At 39.5% G+C, this 18,524-nt stretch overlaps 1 protein-coding gene across 2 annotated transcripts in view; it reads right to left on the minus strand.

The window, feature by feature from the left end:
- Window positions 1-18,524, minus strand: part of CRPPA (CDP-L-ribitol pyrophosphorylase A) — a 397,343-nt gene that overhangs the window by 24,342 nt on the left and 354,477 nt on the right. The gene's annotated exons all lie outside the window — the stretch shown is intronic.

The following is an 18,524-nucleotide window of genomic DNA, read 5'->3' on the forward strand; positions in this document are numbered from 1 at the left end:
CTAGGAGTTGCCACTGAAAAGGGTAATAATAGCATTAAAAAGCTATTTGACAAATATATTGTCCTAGGCAGGGTTAACAAAATAAGAACGCGCTGTTAACCATCCATAAAATTACAAACATAAAATCATTGCTTTATTTGCCATCATATAATGCCATTGCCCATCAAATCCACAACTGAGTGTTGTACCAAATAGCAAAGAGTTTATGGAGACAAAGATGCCCAATAAATATTTGTTAATTTGAATTAACAAATGTTGAAACTACATTATTAATTTCTATGTGGGTGGAAGAACTAGTGCAACCGGTTATTTTTCACCAGTCCACAGTAGCAGAGAAAGCCTGTGTGAAGCCAGACGATCTCAAGGGTCTTACTGTCCAAAGGGTGAAGCAAACATCTGAACAAAGCCGCAGGACTTAGTACAGGGACAGGTGTACCTACGTGTACCCTCTAATTCTCCTGATTTAGAAGGCTCCATGCTGAAAGCCACACCAGTGTGTTAATACCCTTTGAGCAGAAAATCCCTCTGCCCTTTGCCCCTTTGCGCTAGCACAAAACCTACCACTGAGCAGACGCTTCGGCCTTGCTCTCTAGCCCCGAGGACGATGTCCTGGGCTTACCGCGGGCGTGCACCAATACTTACTCATCCCCACATATGCCAGCTGACAGATTCACTTGCCTTTCAGATTATCTGCTGCTGGTAGAAGTGTTCTTGTGGTCAGAGGAAGTCAGGAAAGGTGTGGAGAGAAAGGAGGTTTAGGACAGCTCTTAAGCTGTGTCATGGTGAGGAAAACCTTGGAGACAGGGTACTGTCGATGAGGGAGGGAAGAGGCACGTTTAAAGAGATGGGAACACGGAAAACACACACTTATCTAGCCCAGATCCCCGAAGCCGCAGAAAAGGAAGCTCAGCCCTTTTCAGAAGCAAAGTGCCACCTACCCTAGAAGAGAATTATAGGGCTTTACCTACGATAATACTTATAATTGTATCTACCCTAGGTTTGGGGCAGGGGGGTAAGCGTGTCTGTAAAATCATCACACAACTGGGGAGGGGGCAGGTGCGAGGCAGAGAGATGTGCGGATATAGTCAACTGGAGAGCAGTGGTTTTCTTTGTAGGTTAAAGTGCTTGAACACACAATGGTGTTTGTACAAGCGAACAATATAAGCATGTCAAACAAGCTAAGCAACATTTCTCAGCCTGGCCTGTGATGTCACCAACGCATGCATACAATTTTTACAAAACAACTTCCATGGTGTAACCCAAGGTCTATCCAATTTTAATTTCTAGGGATGCTGTGTGTTAAGCAACAGTTCAGTTCAGTCCAGTCGCTCAGTCGTGTCTGACTCTTTGCAACCCCATGGACTGCAGCACGCCAGGCTTCCCTGTCCATCACCAAATCCTGGAGCTTACTCAAACTCATGTCCATTGAGTCGGTGATAAGCAACATGCTGGTATTTAACAAGATCCACAGATGATTTTCTATACAGACAGATGTAAAAGTATAAGGATCTTAGCATCAGGGACTAAACACACTTCTTCACAGACCCTTATAAAGGAGTCGGGGTGGGGGGGTAGGCTCTAAGATAGCAACAATTTTGGGGGCAATCATGCACAACCCTTTACAAGTCTTTTACATATTGCCTTTTGAAGGTTGTCATGCCATCTCTTCAATTTCCCTTCTGTGTGTGAAAGGTATTTGGTGTCTTTGAATAATGCTGTCTAACATTTAGAGGCCATATTGAAAAATACTTACCTTTACATTCTAGGGTCACCTTGAGCTTGGAGAAATTACACTCTGAGAAGCTCAGAGTAAAACTGAGACAACAAATCAACAGTTTTGTATCCTTCTTTTGGCTAAATTAGAGAAGGTGCCAATATATTGCAAAGATGGATGTATCTATCGATCTGTATATTGAGCAGCTACTATATATAATGCATTATGTTCAATGGCATGAATACCAAGACGATAAGTGAAATTAGTCTGGTCCTTACTAATTTGAGCTTGTTAAAATTTCTGGAAAATAGCATCATGAAAGTTTATAAGCTTATGTGAGAAAGTTTTGTTTTCAGGCTGATACTTTACAATGAATTCTAGTTACGTGCATGTGTTAAGTGCCTGTCAATGACAATATATAGGCCAAGACAGTTTCTTATTGTGCTGTCATTTCATGGAAAAATGTATGCAGCATCGGTCTTTGTGGGCTGCAAAATGGTTCAGCGGTTTTCTGGTTCAAAAACAACAGAAAAAAAAAATCTTCCTAACAAACATCACGCATCTCAGAATAGCCAAGAGTGTGGCCAAAATGATCGTTAATCCAAGACACCCTCTAAAGTGTAGCCTTCCTGCATGTTAGATAAACGATGGCAAAATCACTTTTATAAGAATCTGTCCAAGTGTCATTTTAGAAACTATATATTCTATGGTGCAGAGACTAAGGGAATCTTGGGAAAAAAATAAAAGAAAGGTTGAGCTTTTTTGTTTGTTTGTTTTTTGTTGCCTTCTACTTTGTGTTAGCTCTTTCAACCACGGGTCTCCTATCGGCCACCCCCTGCCTCCCTGATACACTGTAGAAGCGCAGTTCTTTACCCACGACCCCATGACCTTCTCTCTCTGCTGTGGGGGAAGGAAGGGGTTAAAGCAGTGATTCTCAAGACAAGGGAGAGGAGAAGAAAGCAGGAAGAATTTTGCACTGATCCAAAAGTTATTTCTTTGGTATAATTTCTCTCTTAAAAAAAATTTTTTTTAATAACAAAAGCTTCAGAGAGCAAACTTCAAATAAAACATCTTTGCTGGTTTGCTAGTTTTTCATTCTTGTTATAATAAATTACCATGAACATGGTGGCTTAAAGCAGCACAAACATATCATCTTAATAATTTTATAGGATAGATGTGAGGGTCTACAATTACAATGTAGCCAGGCTGCAATTGTAGAGGCAAATCTGTTTCCTTGCCTTTTCCAGCTTCTAAAGGACATCAGCATGCCTTGATATGGCCCCTTCTTTTCAAAGCCAGCAGTGTTGCATCATCCTGATTACTCTTTTGTAGTCACACATCTATGACTCTCCTCCTGGTGGCTATTTCCATCATCATCATAATGACGGTAGTCCTTAAAATATAAGAGCCTACCAAATTCATCCAGGGCCATCTATTTAAGGTCAGCTGACAAGCAGTCTTAATTTCATCTTCAATCCTAATCGTCCTCTACCATGTAATGTAATGTGTTTATAGGTTATGGGCATTAGGATAGAGATATCGTTGCAGGGGGTTGTTATTCTGCCAACCAACCACAACTGGTGAGGATAGTCAAAACATGGTCACTACTAACCATAGAAGAGGCATCCTTTTAAAGGGAGATGCAAAATGCAAATTGCAAAAGTGTAGGGGGATGAAAGTGGTTCATTAGATGGGGATGAGTTAGGAAGGCTGGGCAACACCAGCTTAGTGTAATATTCACTGTTCAGGAAGTGGTTGATTGGCTGGAGAAGGCAAATATATTTATGTAGGTGCCTAGATTTTAGCCTAACAACTAAAATACTCTCAAAGAAAATATCAAATAGTATAACTTCAGATATTTTTCAATCCAGGGGTTTATAGTTGAAGGAAAATGAAACCTTTGAAATGTCTCAGCCCGTAGTTAGGAAAAGTGCTGTTGTTGCTCAAGTCGTGTCCAACTCTTTGCGACCACATGGACTGTGGCCCACCAGGCTTCTCTGTTCATGGGATTTCCCAGGCAAGAATACTGGAGTGGGTTGCCATCTTCTTCTCCAGGGGATCTTCCCAATGCAGGGATCCAACCCACGTCTCCTGCATTGGCAGCTGGTTTCTTTACCACTGAACACCAGAGGCCTTTTCCTTAAATATGACACTGTTGGGAGTATACTGAAGCCACCAGTGGGGCGCTCTGCAAAATTCCAGAGAAAGCAATTTTACATCTTTTGTTTGGGTTGTTTCTTTCACTTTTTTGATGGTTACTGACCTTTCTTCATTTTTACCTTCAAAAATGAAGGTGAATTCACCTAGGACATGAATTTCTCAGATAGGCATCAAAGATGAAAGAATGCCAGTAGTCATAAATGCCCATGCCTACAGAAGACAGGCAATAAAAAAAAGGAGGCAGAATGTGATACATTAAGGAGTAGTGAAGCTTATGGAAAATTAGAGTGTGCGCCTCATCTTTTGTAGATGGGTGCTTACTGCTCAGACTGAGATCACTAGATTTGTGATTAAAAAAAGACCTCTCATCATTTGACAGCTGCATTTTTATAATAAAATTTTCCAATTTTCAAACAGAGGCGACTATTTCATATTTTAGGAGAAACACGAAAAAACACATCTGTGGGTTTAATGCAGCTGCAGAGCTTCCAATGTGTAAATTCTGGCTCATTTTCTGGTCTTTCTAAAGCTAAATGCTACAAAACACCACTCAACATAAAAGGTAAATTTGATACTGCTCCTGTTTGCGAGAGAGAAGCACATACTTGTGTACTGAGTGGAGGGCTGGACTATCCTGCTTTAAAATTTGACTTGAGTTCATACTTTCAAACACCTCTCCATTTTATTTTTATAATTTTCTATGAGTCATGAAGGCCTTTAAACATACTTTCTTTACTACTAAAATATAAAGCAAGTCCTTGCAAGAAACAATTTTGGTATCAGACAGTGGTGGGGGAAAATATTTGGTTTGTGATGAGCACAGTAGGATCATTCTGGTCATTGCTAAGAGTCTGAATATCATGAAATATTTATAATAAACAAATGCTGAATGTGTACTAAGTGGCTCAGTCATGTCCAACTCTTTACGATCACATGGATTATAGCCTGCCAGACTCCTCTGTCCACAGTATTTCCCAAGCAAGAATTCTGGAGTGGTTTGCCATTTCCTCATCCAGGGGACCTTCCCAACTCAGGGACTGAATCCGCATCTCTTTCAGCTCCTATGTTAGCAGGCAGATTCTTTATTACTGAGCCACCTGGGAAGCTCCCAAATGCTGAATGCCGTGTTCAAACTGTCAATGTCAGTAAAATAAAGAACAAACATATTTCACAACTTCTGTGACAGAGGAAACCCTGCAAAACACACACTCACATACATATGTAATAATGTATACTTGCATTCATAAAAATGTGTACACACTTTTTCCCCCACTGAATCGATCTCATTGCAGGCACTGCAGTCCAAACAAGGAAGTGAATTCTACCACCAGGTGGAGCTTAGCTTCCATTAAAGCAGCAGATGAATAAAAAAGATTGCAAGAGCTTGTTTGAATTCTTCATAACCCTGAGGAAAAGACTGAAGTAAAATGTAAACTAGAGTAAAACCTGACTGCAAACAGTAAGGTGTACTAAGATGCCGGGCCAGAGCAACAGACAAACGGTGGATCCTACTTGCTGGAGAAGCAGGGACAGAGTATGGGTCAGGAGGGCAGATGAGAAGGCCTTATACTTATGGCTTACGAAAGGAAAGAAAATTTGGGAGGCCCATTCAGTATCAAGCTTGCCTAAATTCTTTATGCGGCACTAATGGTAAAGAGTCTGCCTGCCACTGCAGCAGAATTAAGAGACATGCGTTCGATCCCTGGGTCAGGAAGATCCCCTGGAGGAGGGCACGGCAACCCACTCCTATACTCTTGCCTGGAGAATCCCATGGACAGAGGATCCTGGTGGGTTACTGTCCATGGGGTTGCAAAGAGTTGGACACAACTGAGCAACTGACACTTTTTTAAATAAAATTATTTTATACCTGTTACCCATATTTAATAGCCAAAATTCAAAGAAAAGAGAGATATGTATAGGATGCTTTCTATTCTTAAGGCAGTAAGATACTATAAGTTCTATAATAGCAGATATATAGTAGCTTATATATGACATAAGCATAGATGTAGAAGAAGTAAACGTGTGTAAAATATGTAATAATAGAGCCCATCAGGCAGCAACAGCATGTTCAAAAGCATAAGACAAAAAAGCAGAGCGTGATCAGGAAACGGTAAGTGGTTTGCTGGCTTGGGTGGCATACAAGGTCTGAGTGCCTCATAGTGATGAGGGCATAAACTAAAGTGATGGCAGGAGAAATGAAGAAAGCCTCAATTTAATGGACAGTTACGAGGCAGGCAGTGACACAGGGGACATGTTTAAATAAAAGGGGGCACAACTTCAAAAGATGAAGAGGAGCAAGTTCTGGTAACACTGACAAGACATGAACTTGGGCAACAAGTCAAATTTGGGGAGAAAGTATAACCTCAGGTTTTGATTAAGTTTAATGTAACTAAATATAAATAGTGAGATATCCAAGTATAAAAATGTTGCTCAGAAGGCAATTAAAGACACGACTGAAGCCCATGTGATGTTCACTGGTTGGGGGAGGCGTTTGGGACGGCACCGAAATGCATAGCATTCACCAGCATCCTCATTTAATGTTTAGTCTGTGGAAGCCTGGATTACTCGTGTAATTCATTTTGTTTTGCTCTTTGTGCTTTTTCCTCATCCCTATATTCAGAGCCAGTAGCCTGGATCTACAGTTTGTTGCCACAGGGATTATAGAAGGGAGAAAATTGGGAAGAGCCTAAAATCACTTATAGAAGGGAGAAAACTGAGAAGAGCCTAAAATTACAAGTGCTGCTTGTTCTGGTGCAAAAGCCAAACTCCATGAGATTTACTAAAGATCCCTGGGTAAGGGAAAAGAGGAAGGGCCTTTGAGGCAAAAAGAGAATAAGAGACTGACCTGAAGGTCAAGAAAGAGGATGAAGGGACTCAAGAATCCAGGGACCTACAGTCCTAAGGCAGTAGAAATACAAACATAAAGAAACAAATGGGACGTAATCATACTTACAAGCTATTGCACGGCAAAAGAAACCATAAACAAAATGAAATGACAACCTATAGAACGGCAGAAAATATTTGCAAATGAAGTGACAGACAAGGGCTTAACTTCCAAAATATACAAACAGCTCATACAACTCAACAATGACAAAAAAACAAACCACCCTATCAAAAACTTGGCAGAAGATCTAAATAGACATTACTCCAAAGACAAACAAAGGGCCAATAGGCATATGAAAAGATTCTCAACATCAATAACTATTAGAGAAATGAAAATCAAAATGACAATGTGGTATCACCTAACACCGGTCAGAGTGGCCATCATTAAAAGACCTACAAATAACAAATGTTGGAGAGGGTGTGGAGAAAAGAGAATCCTCCTACACTGTTGGTGGAAATATAAGTTGGGTGCAGCCACTATGGAAAACAGCATGGAGGTGCTGCAGAAAACTAAAAATAGCACTACTATATGATATAGCAATTCCATTCCTGGGCATATACCCAGACAAAACAAGAATTTGTAAAGATACATCCACCCAACGTTCATACAGCACTATTCACACTCGCCAAGGAGTGGAAACAATCTAAATGTCTATCAGCAGATGAATGGACAAAGAAGACACGGTGCATATATGTACAGTGGATTACTAGTCAGCCATAAAAAGAATGAAATGAAGTAATACCATTTGCAGCAACATGAATGCAACCAGAAATTATCACACCAAGTGAAGTAAGTCAGAAACAGAAAAACAAATACCATATGACATCACTTTTATGTAGAATCTAAAATATGACACAAATGAACCTATGGACAAGACAGAAACAGACTCGGGGACATAGAGAGCAGAATTGTGATTTCCTAGGAACTGGGGATTAGTGGAAGGATGGCGTGGGAGGCTGAGGTTAGCAGCTGTAAACCAGTGTCTGTAGAGTGGATAAACAACAAAGTCCTACTGTATAGCACAAGAAACTATATTCAATATCTTGTGATAAACCATGATGGAAAACAATATTTTAAAAAGAATGTATGTATGAATGCATGTATGTATGTATGCTGTATTGTGCTAAGTAACTTCAGTCATGTCTGACTCTTTGCAACCCCAGGGACTGTAGCCCACCAGGCTCCTCTGTCCCTGGGGCTTCTCCAGGCAAGAATACTGGAGCGGGTTGCCATGCCCTCCTCCAGGGAATCTTCCCGACCCAGGGGTCAAACCTAGGTCTCTTGCATTGCAGGAGGATTCTTTACCAGGGAAGCCCATGGACTACTATATCCCCAAGTCAAACCAACGTTTAAAATAAAAGGTTCAGGGTCATGGTCTTGTTTCCACTCCCAATTGCTGGCCCTTGAAGGACAGTGGGGACAGATGGCTGAGGACGAGACGAGCACTCCTGATGCTCTGATGCTTCTCGAAACCCACCGGGTTCTTTGTACATCCCTGATGAAAAAGGAGCCTGAACAATGCCAGAGGCTGACTTTTATTCTAACCCCACAGGATTGGGGATTGAAATCAGGGGTGAGTTGTTTGGTTTTTTTTTTTTAAGATATTTCTAGACATGCGTATTTGTAAATTGAGATTCCATCACATTACAGGTGGTTCAATGGATTCTTAGGTGTTTGATTTATATATTCTCTCTTGCTTAAACCAGGCTGGAAATTTCTCAACAATTTATATCCCAACAGATAAAGGCACAACTAAAGGATTGTTGATACTGCTACTAGACAGAAATTAAATTCTGTACCTAAAAGGGACCTGATGAGATTACCATCACATTTAATATAAGCTAATCAGTGGAGAAGGCAATGGCACCCCACTCCAGTACTCTTGCCTGGAAAATCCCATGGACGGAGGAGCCTGGTAGGCTGCAGTCCATGGGGTCGTGAAGAGTCGTACATGACTGAGCGACTTCACTTTCACTTTTCACTTTTATGCATTGGAGAAGGAAATAGCAACCCACTCCAGTGTCTTGCCTGGAGAATCCCAAGGATGGGGTCGCACAGAGTCGGACACAACTAAAGTGACTTAGCAGTAGCAGAGTTAATCAGAGAGCTAAAATTTAATGCTTAACCCCAAGGAGAGTACATCTTTTTTAAAATTTTTAATCGGTGGACAATTGCTTTACAATGTTGTGTCAGTTTCTGCTCAGCTATATGTATACACACATCCCCTCCCTCTTAAGCCTCCCTATCCCTCTGATCCCCATCTCACGCTCCAGGCCATCACTGAGCACCAAGTTGAGCTCCCCGTGCTATCATTTTTACACATGGTAGTGTATAAATATATCAATGTTACTCTCAGTAACATTGTCCTGAGGTCCATCTTGAGGTCTGAGTCCCTATTCCTGCCCTGCAAATAGATTCACCAGTACCAGTTTTATAGACTCCATATGTATGTGTTATTATATGATATTTGTTTTTTCTCTTTCTGACTTGTTTCACTCTGTATGACCATATGACCCAGTAATCCCACTAGTGGGCATAATACCTGAGAAAAAACCATAATTCCAAAAGATATATGCACCTCAATGATCACTGCAGCACTATTTACAACAGCCAGGACACGGAAGCAACCTAAATCCTCATCGAAAGATGAATGGATAAAGAATATGTGGAACATATACACAGTGGAGTATTACTTGGCCATAAAAAGGAAGAAAACTGGGTCATTCATTGTAATGTGGATGACTCTAGAGTCTGTCCAACAGAGACAAGGAGATTACATCTTAACAGTGAACAGAGGTGTATTAAGAAAATATTTCACTATAAAATGTAACCAGTAAGTGAACTTGACATGTGAATACCCAAGCAGAAGATTTTGCTGCTCTGTAAGAAACTTTAGGGGAAGGATTTATCAGAGGCCAAAGTGAAATCTTGAAGCCATAATGAGACAGACGATCCGCTGACTCAAATTCCCAGAGGTTCTCTTCTCTAAACTCCCATCATTATCTAATGACACCACTAATTTCACTTTCATCATGTCACTTTCCATTTCGTCACAATTTTCATCTGTTTCTCATCTTTCCAGCAAAGGTGCCACACAGAACAGTTATCCTGCCTTTTCTCTTTCTGAAAGGGAGTGTGAAGTCATTCAGTCATGTTCAACTCTTTGTGAACCCATGGACTGTAGCCTACCAGGCTCCTATGTCCATGGGATTTTCCAGGCAAGTGTACTGGAGTGGGTTGCCATTTCCTTCTCCAGGTTTCTCTTTCTAGAACCTGCTTATGTCCTTGCAGAATTTCTAGAGGACCTAGAGGCCCTGTGCATAAGAGATGCTCAGTAACTAGGGAGCAGGATGTGGTCTGCTATGTAAAAGTTCTCATCTTAATAGTAGGAAACCCACATCTGCTGCTAATGACTAACTCTGCCAGGTGGCAGAAAGCCCACGGTAGAATGAGAATTAAAACAAAAATACACAATTGAATAAGTAGATTCTGAATATTTTTATCACCATGTCTATTATGGGTTATTTTTTATTGTTATTTAGGATAATGTTTAGACCCTACTGATGGGCAGCTGTGTAGTGGGGAAGTAACAAATACAAACTGCAGCATTGCCTGTGCCACTTACGAGCTCTGTGACCTCAGGATCTTCTCTTGGCCTTTAGGGGCCTCAGGCTCTTCTGAGAAATACGGAAAAGTTCTCAAGAAAGTTACATCAGATATGCAAATTTTACTTGGCGAAGAGTAAACACACTCAATAGTAATTATTATGGAATAACTAAGTGGTTGCCAAGATACTCTTTTATGATAATAAAGATCACAAAGGAAAAAAAGGAGTCTTTCTTTTATATACTTTGCCCAAACTTATGTTACTTTTGAAAACTGCATAATCTATTCAAGTCTCACAAAATATTTCTCCCAGGTAGATATGAGATATTTTTGGGGAAAAAAAGCTTTTTTAGAGTGTTATAAGTTGATCGTGGCTAAGACTGCAAAATCCAGACCTTGGGAAATGTATCAGCGCTCACACTCCTTGTGTTTAACGGCAACTTAGACAGGAGCATTTCTCTTGAAGAGAATGGATGACGGTACTATCACCCAATCTGGGGAGCGTCTAACTGTAGAATAAGAAATAAGCTCAGTCCTTTGAATGGGCTTCCCTGGAGACTCAGATGGTAAACAACCTGCCTGCAATGCAGGAGACCCTCAGATGGGTCCCTGGGTCAGGAAGATCTGCTGGAGAAGGGAGTGACTATTAACTCCAGTACTCTTGCCTGAAGAATTCCATGGACAGAGGAGCCTGCAGGCTACAGTCCATGGGGTCGCAAAGATTCGGACACAAACAAGTGACTAACACTTTCACTTTCAAGTCCTTTGGGTGGGGATGAAATTGATACTTCTTGCTCTCCGGTCCAGGAGTAACTGGACCGAAACATCCAGTAATCTACACTGCTTCCAATAGTGGCTCAAGCTCTCTGAGCGAGCTGGATGAGCATTTAAGGCTGATATCCTGTACTCAAGGACAGTCCCTCCACAGGGATCGCTCAGACTACAAACAGCTGTGCCCAGGAAGTGGTTTTCTCATGAAGGTAATAACAACAGCATGGTGACAAGATGAAAAATAAAGGGTAAAAGAAACTAAGATGCTTAGTCTAGAGCATGCACAAAATTGCTGGGGAGGATACTGTGAGTCAGGTTAGTTTCTTACAGAAACCATGTGGGTTCATGTATTTATAATCCAGGTTTAGGAAAAAACAAGCATGTAAAATCATTTTCACATCACTGGCTAGTGAAGTCACCCATACTAAAGTTAGGCAATCGCTTGAAAATTGTGTTGAATCTGCATTGCCAAGGAGTATTGTTAATTGCATATAAGTACAAATAAATAATTTTTATTATGTATAAATATGTAAAACATATTCTCTATTCTCCCAGTGTAAGATAAACTTTGCTAAATCTGTAATACCTAATCTCTAGAAGTTCTCCTTTTATGTGCATATAAAACGTAAGCTCACAATGCAATTGTTCAGAACTGTTTTAAGATGGTGTTGAAATAAGAATGTCTCTCTCTCTACATATATATATATATATATATATCTTCTCTTTTACTGAATTCTCATTCTTTCTCTATGTACATGCACACAAGAAGAAATTAATAAAGCTATCATAATGGTGGAATTAAACTTTGGGGTATTTCTTAAGAGAAAAGTTTATGCTTAAGTTTTAACTCTGGGTCAAAAAAATTGAAAAGACCACAATTTGCAATTCATATACTAAGATAGAGAATTGCAAGAAGAGAATAGTGTGTATCAAAAGCGCTCCAATGGAAAAATCCCCAATCTATTTTATTCACGGATATGTGAAGAGAGTCATTAACTGTATTAATTATAAAGATAAATAATTAACGCTACATATATTATGTATGTTAAAAGAGTATAAAAAACAGTGGCTTCAGAGTTGAAGGTTTGTTTGATATTAAGCAACAGTTAAAAGTTAGTAAAATAAAAATAAAATTCCATTGAGGCAACACAAATAGGTTTGGGAAGAAGTAATACTATGCATAACTCCATATTTTATCCAAATCTTTTAATATCCTTTAAGATTCCTAAACCAGAGCCAAGAATATCTGGTCTAGAGTTGCTTCTTTCTGCAATCTTATTATAGCATAGTGCACTTAATCTTAAATTCCTGATTTATGGTAGAATTTACGGATATTCCCACTGGGATCCTAAAGCTCTTAATTTGTTTACATATTTTGGCATTTTTCCAGATTTATGTGAACAGTAACAGATCCAAGAAACAAAGAAACGGAAATGTCTTTGAATAGCATTCTTTTACTATCAGGTCATACACACCTCCATTCAGTAAAACAGGCCACTGAATTCCTGAATTGGGCAGTTCAATAATACATTTTTTAAAACTCAGGTGGGATTAAAGAGAATGATTTTTCTATTCAAACAAGAAAAGCAAAAGGAACTATGAACTTAACAGGGTCTTAAAAACACACACACAGGATGGAAAAAGAATTCCTCCAAACTATAGAAAAAAATTAGTAACACACAGATTTTATCATCTATTTCCTCCTCCTCAAAGGGATGTTTTGTTATCCTCTTAGACTGAAGAGCTTGCTTTCAATTAAATTAAGGGCTCAGATGTAAAGAATAGAAAAGGAACAAAAAAAGAAAAGGAAAGAAAAAGCTGACATACCAACAAACCAACCAATTTCAATAGCCCATTTTATAATGAGGTAGAACAAAGAACAAAATGGATGGTGCCAAAATGGCTAAGCTCCAGAAACCTCATTCAGTTAATCTACTATATGCTTTGCCAAACCTTATCCAAATAACCCAATTATTACAGTCCAAAGACTGGTGGAAATTCTTACAAAATTGGCCTCCATATGGAATCTCAAATCACGTTTCCACTCAGGTCGAAAAGATCACTAGACTGTCTTCTGGTAGCTTTGGCCTCTGGCTTAACTGCAGTCGTGCAAGATGGAAATTGGGGGAACGCATCCAGGTAGAACTCAGGATGTAGATTTCCATCAGATTTTTTTAAAACCTCAAGTATGGAACAGTCCCTCCTAGCTGTAATCCAGTTCCCTGAAAAACTGTCCAAAACAGAATCAGAAATTCTGAATTTTCAAGCTGTGTTTGGCTTCTAGTGTGCTGGGTGATCAGGAACCCTTTATCTATCGATATTTTTGGAATTGTCATATCACAAGATTGATACAAACCACCTTACAGAGACCCTACAAGGATTAATTAAGGTTAAACAAAGAAAAAAATGCCCTACACATTCCAGCCTTCATCCATGCTGCTAAAGAGACCCAGATGTTTTATTAATAGCAACTATTCAGATTATTTGGTAGCATCTTTGCTAAGTAGAGTAACTTGCATAATGCATTTCAGCTGTAAAGACTTTTAAAAAAATATCCAACTACTTTTATTTTAATTCTATATTACTTTCATTAGCAATGGAAAACCTATTTTTTTTTTTCTCCATACACACGAACATGTTAAAGTCAGATCTTATGTTTTGTGCATCAAATTTAGATGTGAATCTTTTATGTGGTGGATATAATGTAGGTTTTAATAAAGGCTTAAAAGTGAAGAAAATAAGCTCTTCATATAATAGAGTTATTTAAGGACTCATGATAAAATCCTTCACAATATTATTTACTTTTTAAATCCTGGCAATCCAGTATCATGACAAGTAGTTGTCAGAATCCTTTCTCAAGCTTTAAAGTAAATACCATTTGTAGTATTTCATGTGAGAGTAGGACCATAAAGAAAGCTAAGCGTGAAAGAATTGATGCTTTCGAATTGTGGTCCTGGAGAAGACTCTAGACAGTCCCTTGGGCAGTAAAGACATTAAACCAGACAATTCTAAAGGAAATCAACCCTGAATATTCATTGGAAGGACTGATGCTGAAGCTCTAATACTTTGGCCACCTGAGGTGAAGAGCCAACTCATTGGAAAAAATCCTGACGCTGGGAAAAATTAATGGCAGGAGGAGAAGGGGACGACAGAGGATGGGATGGTTGGATGGCATCATCGACTCAATGGACATGAGTTTGAGCAAACTCCAGGAGATATGAAAGACAGGGAAACCTGCCGTGCTGCAGTCCATGGGGTTGCAAAGACTCGAACGTAACGCAGTGACTAAACAACAACATTTCATCTACCTAATCAGTATTTACTGAGCAAGACAAACTGATCAATGTATTTCATCGACTGCAAAATTCAGATTTTAACTCCACACGGTAAAAAAAGAAGATTATCTATCCATTCACCAAATAATGTCAAACACATACTTAGTGCCAAATACTATTGTAGACAGTCACTAGAAGGTATACAAAGATGAAAACTTCCTTCTTTTATATAACTTAAATTCTAATGAAGAGGCAAAAATCAGAAATTTGAGTGATAAAGGAAATAATTATTAGACTGATGAGGAAAAAAAAGAAAAAGCTGGTTATTTGAATGTTTAAGAAAACAGAACTTCAGACTGAGGAGACACTGTATCTGTTTTTGGATACCAATGAAGAATAGGAAAAACCATAATTGTGTAATGAGTTATTCAATTTACAATAACACCAGGAAAGAGCAAATCACAGCTAAGAAATATGGACAGTGTTTACAAAGGCTATTTCAAGCATGGGATTCAGCCTACTCTTTGCTGGTGAATCAAAGTGGGACTTTTTTGAATAACATTATTAATTTTTTAAATTAAAGTGTGATTGACATGCAAAATTATATTAGTATAAGGTGTACAAAATGATTGACACACTAGGTCTAGTGGTCATCTGTTACCATACAAAATTATAATTGTTTTTCTTGGGGTAATTACTTTCAAGATTTACTCTCTTAGCAACTTTCAAATATGAGGACCTTTATAGAAATCAAAGATTCTAATATTTCAGACTGGAAGAGAAAAGTTACTTGGCTCTGCTTAGGTCAAGCTCATCATACTGACACCATTCATCCCCAAATTTTCCCATCAAGCAAACACTGTGAATACTTGGGACAGTCTCATGACAAGAGAAGACTTCCTACTTTCTTCTGCCTAGATGTTCTCTAGACCTTCTTTTCTCTTGCAAAGATGATGAATGGATTTCAACTTCTCTTTTTAGGTCTTGTTGAGGCACAAATATCTGTAATGCAACTCTCGTTCATCAAGGCAATATTTCCTTCTACTTTTCTATGTTACACTTTGGTATCCAAGTATGTTTGATCATTCACTGCCTGTGGAAATCCCAACAACTTTAGAGCTCAAAGACTGCCATCTCTGCGAGTGATAAAAATTTTATGTGTGTATCAGTCTTTGGCTTCCCTGTTGGCTCAGCGGTAAAGAATCCACCTGCCAATGCAGGAGATGTGGGTTTGATCCCTAGGTCAGGAAGATCTCCTGGAGAAGGAAATGGCAACCCACTCCAATATTCTTGCCTGGGAAATCCTACAGACAGAGGAGTTTGGTGGACTACAGTTCAAGGGGTCGCAAAGAGCCAGATCCAACTGAGTGACTAAACAACAACAACAAATCAGTCTTTGTAGGTTTACTGGCACATACAGACCCACGGATGTTCTGAAACATTGTCTGTGTGGAGTCGCAATGGCCAGAGGAAAGGATGAGTACAGCGACACTGAAAGGTAATGGACTTTACCCATTCTCTTCCTCTTGCTGCTGAAGAAAAACAACTGAGCTTCCCATTTTTTTGAGAGTCAGTCTTCAAGGGATCTTAAAATAGTACGTTTTACAGACTCACAGACTTAAGAGAACAAACTTAAGGTTACTGAGGCTAAAGATGGGGGAGAGGGATAGATTAGGAGTTTGGGATGGACAGGTACACTGTGCTGTATTTTGACATAAATCACTGCAAGGTCTTTTTTGATCCACCTCCTAGAGTTTTGAAAGTAAAAACAAAAGAAACATATGGAATCCAATTAAACTTAAAAGCTTTTGCGCGACAAAGTAAACCATAAACAAAAAGACAAAGGCAACCCTCAGAATGGAAGAAAATATTTGCAAATGATATGACCAACAAGGGGTTAACCTCCAAAATATACAAACAGTTCATGAAGCTTAATATCAAAAACAAACAAACAACCCAATCAAAATATGGGCAGGAGGTCTAAACAGACATTTCTCCAAAGAAGACATACAGATGGCCAAAAAGCACGTAAAAAGATACTCGACATCACTAATTATTAGAGAAATGCAAGTCAAAACCACAATGAGGTATCATCTCACACTGGTCAGAATGCCCATCATCAAAATATCTACAAACAATAAATGCTAGGGAGGATGTGGAGAAAAGGGAACCCTCCTGTACTGTTGGTGGGAATGTAAATTAGTGCAGCCGCGAGGGAGTTAAAAACTAAAACTAGAAATACCATATGACTTAGCAACCCCACTCCTGGGCATACACCTGAAGAAAATCATAACTGGAAAAGACAGATGCACCCCAATATTGACTGCAGCAATATTTACAATAGCTAGGACATGGAATCAACCTAAATGTTCAACAAAAAGGAATGGAAATGATGGTGTGTGTGTGTGTATCAAATCACTGGAATATTACTCAGTCATAAAAAAAACAAAATAACATCCACAACAGTGTCATACTGAGTGAAGTCAGACACAGAAAGACAAATATATGATATCGCTTCTATATGGAATTTAAAGAAAGGTACAAATGAGCTTGTTTTCAAAAGAGAAATAGAGTCATAATGTAAGAAACAAATTTATGGTCACCGGAGGATAAAGGAGGGATGAACTGGAAGACTGAGGTTCGGATACACATATTACTAAACACACAACAAATAATTAATGAGAACCGGAAACCCACTCCAGTATCCTTGCCCGGAAAATCTCATGGACAGAGGAGCCTGATGGGCAGCAGTCTATAGGGTCGCACAGAGTCAGGCACGACTGAACAACTGACATGTACTTACTTAATAAGAACCTGCTGTGTAGCACAGGGAACTCTACTCGATATGCTGTAATGGACTATATGAGAAAAGAATCAGAAAAAATAAAAAAGAGTGGATATTTGTATACGTGTATCTACAGCACAATTGCACTCCTCTCACACGCTAGTAAAGTGATGCTCAATTCTCCAAGCCAGGCTTCAGCAATACGTGAACAGTGAACTTCCAGATGTTCAAGATGGTTTTAAAGAAAAGGCAGAGGAATCAGAGATCAAAATGCCAACATCCACTGGATCATTGAAGAAGCAAAAGAGTTTCAGAAAAACATCTATTTCTGCTTTATTGACTATGCCAAAGCCTTCGACTGTGTGGATCACAATAAACTGTGGAAAATTCTGAAGGAGATGGAAATACCAGACCACCTGACCTGCCTCTTGAGAAACCTGTATGCAGGTCAGGAAGCAACAGTTAGAACTGGACATGGAACAACAGACTGGTTCCAAATAGGAAAAGAAGTACGTCAAGGCTGTATATTGTCACCCTGCTTATTTAACTTATATGCAGAGTACATCATGAGAAACTCTGGGCTGGAGGAAGCACAAGCTGGAATCAAGATTGCTGGGAAAAATATCAATAACCTCAGATATGTAGATGACACCACCCTTATGGCAGAAAGTGAAGAAGAACTAAAGAGCCTCTTGATGAAAGTGAAAGAGGAGAGTGAAAAAGTTGGCTTAAAACTCAACATTCAGACAACTAAGATCATGGCATCCAGTCCTGTCACTTCATGGCAAATAGATGGGGAAACAGTGGAAACAGTGGCTGACTTTATTTTTCTGGGCTCCAAAATCACTGCAGATGGTGACTGCAGCCATGAAATAAAAGACACTGACTCCTTGGAAGGAAAGTTATGACCAACCTAGACAGCATATTAAAAAGCAGAGACATTACTTTGTCCACAAAGGTCCGTCTAGTCAAGGCTATGGTTTTTCCAGTGGTCATGTATGGATGTGAGAGTTGGACTGTGAAGAAAGCTGAGCACCGAACAATTGATGCTTCTGAACTGTGGTGTTGGAGAAGACTCCTGAGAGTCCCTTGGACTGCAAGGAGATCCAACCAGTCCATCCTAAAGGAGATCAGTCCTGGGTGTTCATTGGAAAGACTGATGCTGAAGCTGAAACTCCAATACTTTGGCCACCTGATGCGAAGAGGTGACTCATTTGAAAAGACCCTGATGCTGAGAAAGATTGAGGGCAGGAGGAGACGGGAACGACAGAGGATGAGATGGTTGAATGGCATCACTGACTCGATGGACATGGGTTTGGGTGGACTCCG

The sequence above is a fragment of the Cervus canadensis genome, chromosome 3, assembly GCF_019320065.1.
Source record: "Cervus canadensis isolate Bull #8, Minnesota chromosome 3, ASM1932006v1, whole genome shotgun sequence".
Lineage (NCBI taxonomy): Eukaryota > Metazoa > Chordata > Mammalia > Artiodactyla > Cervidae > Cervus > Cervus canadensis.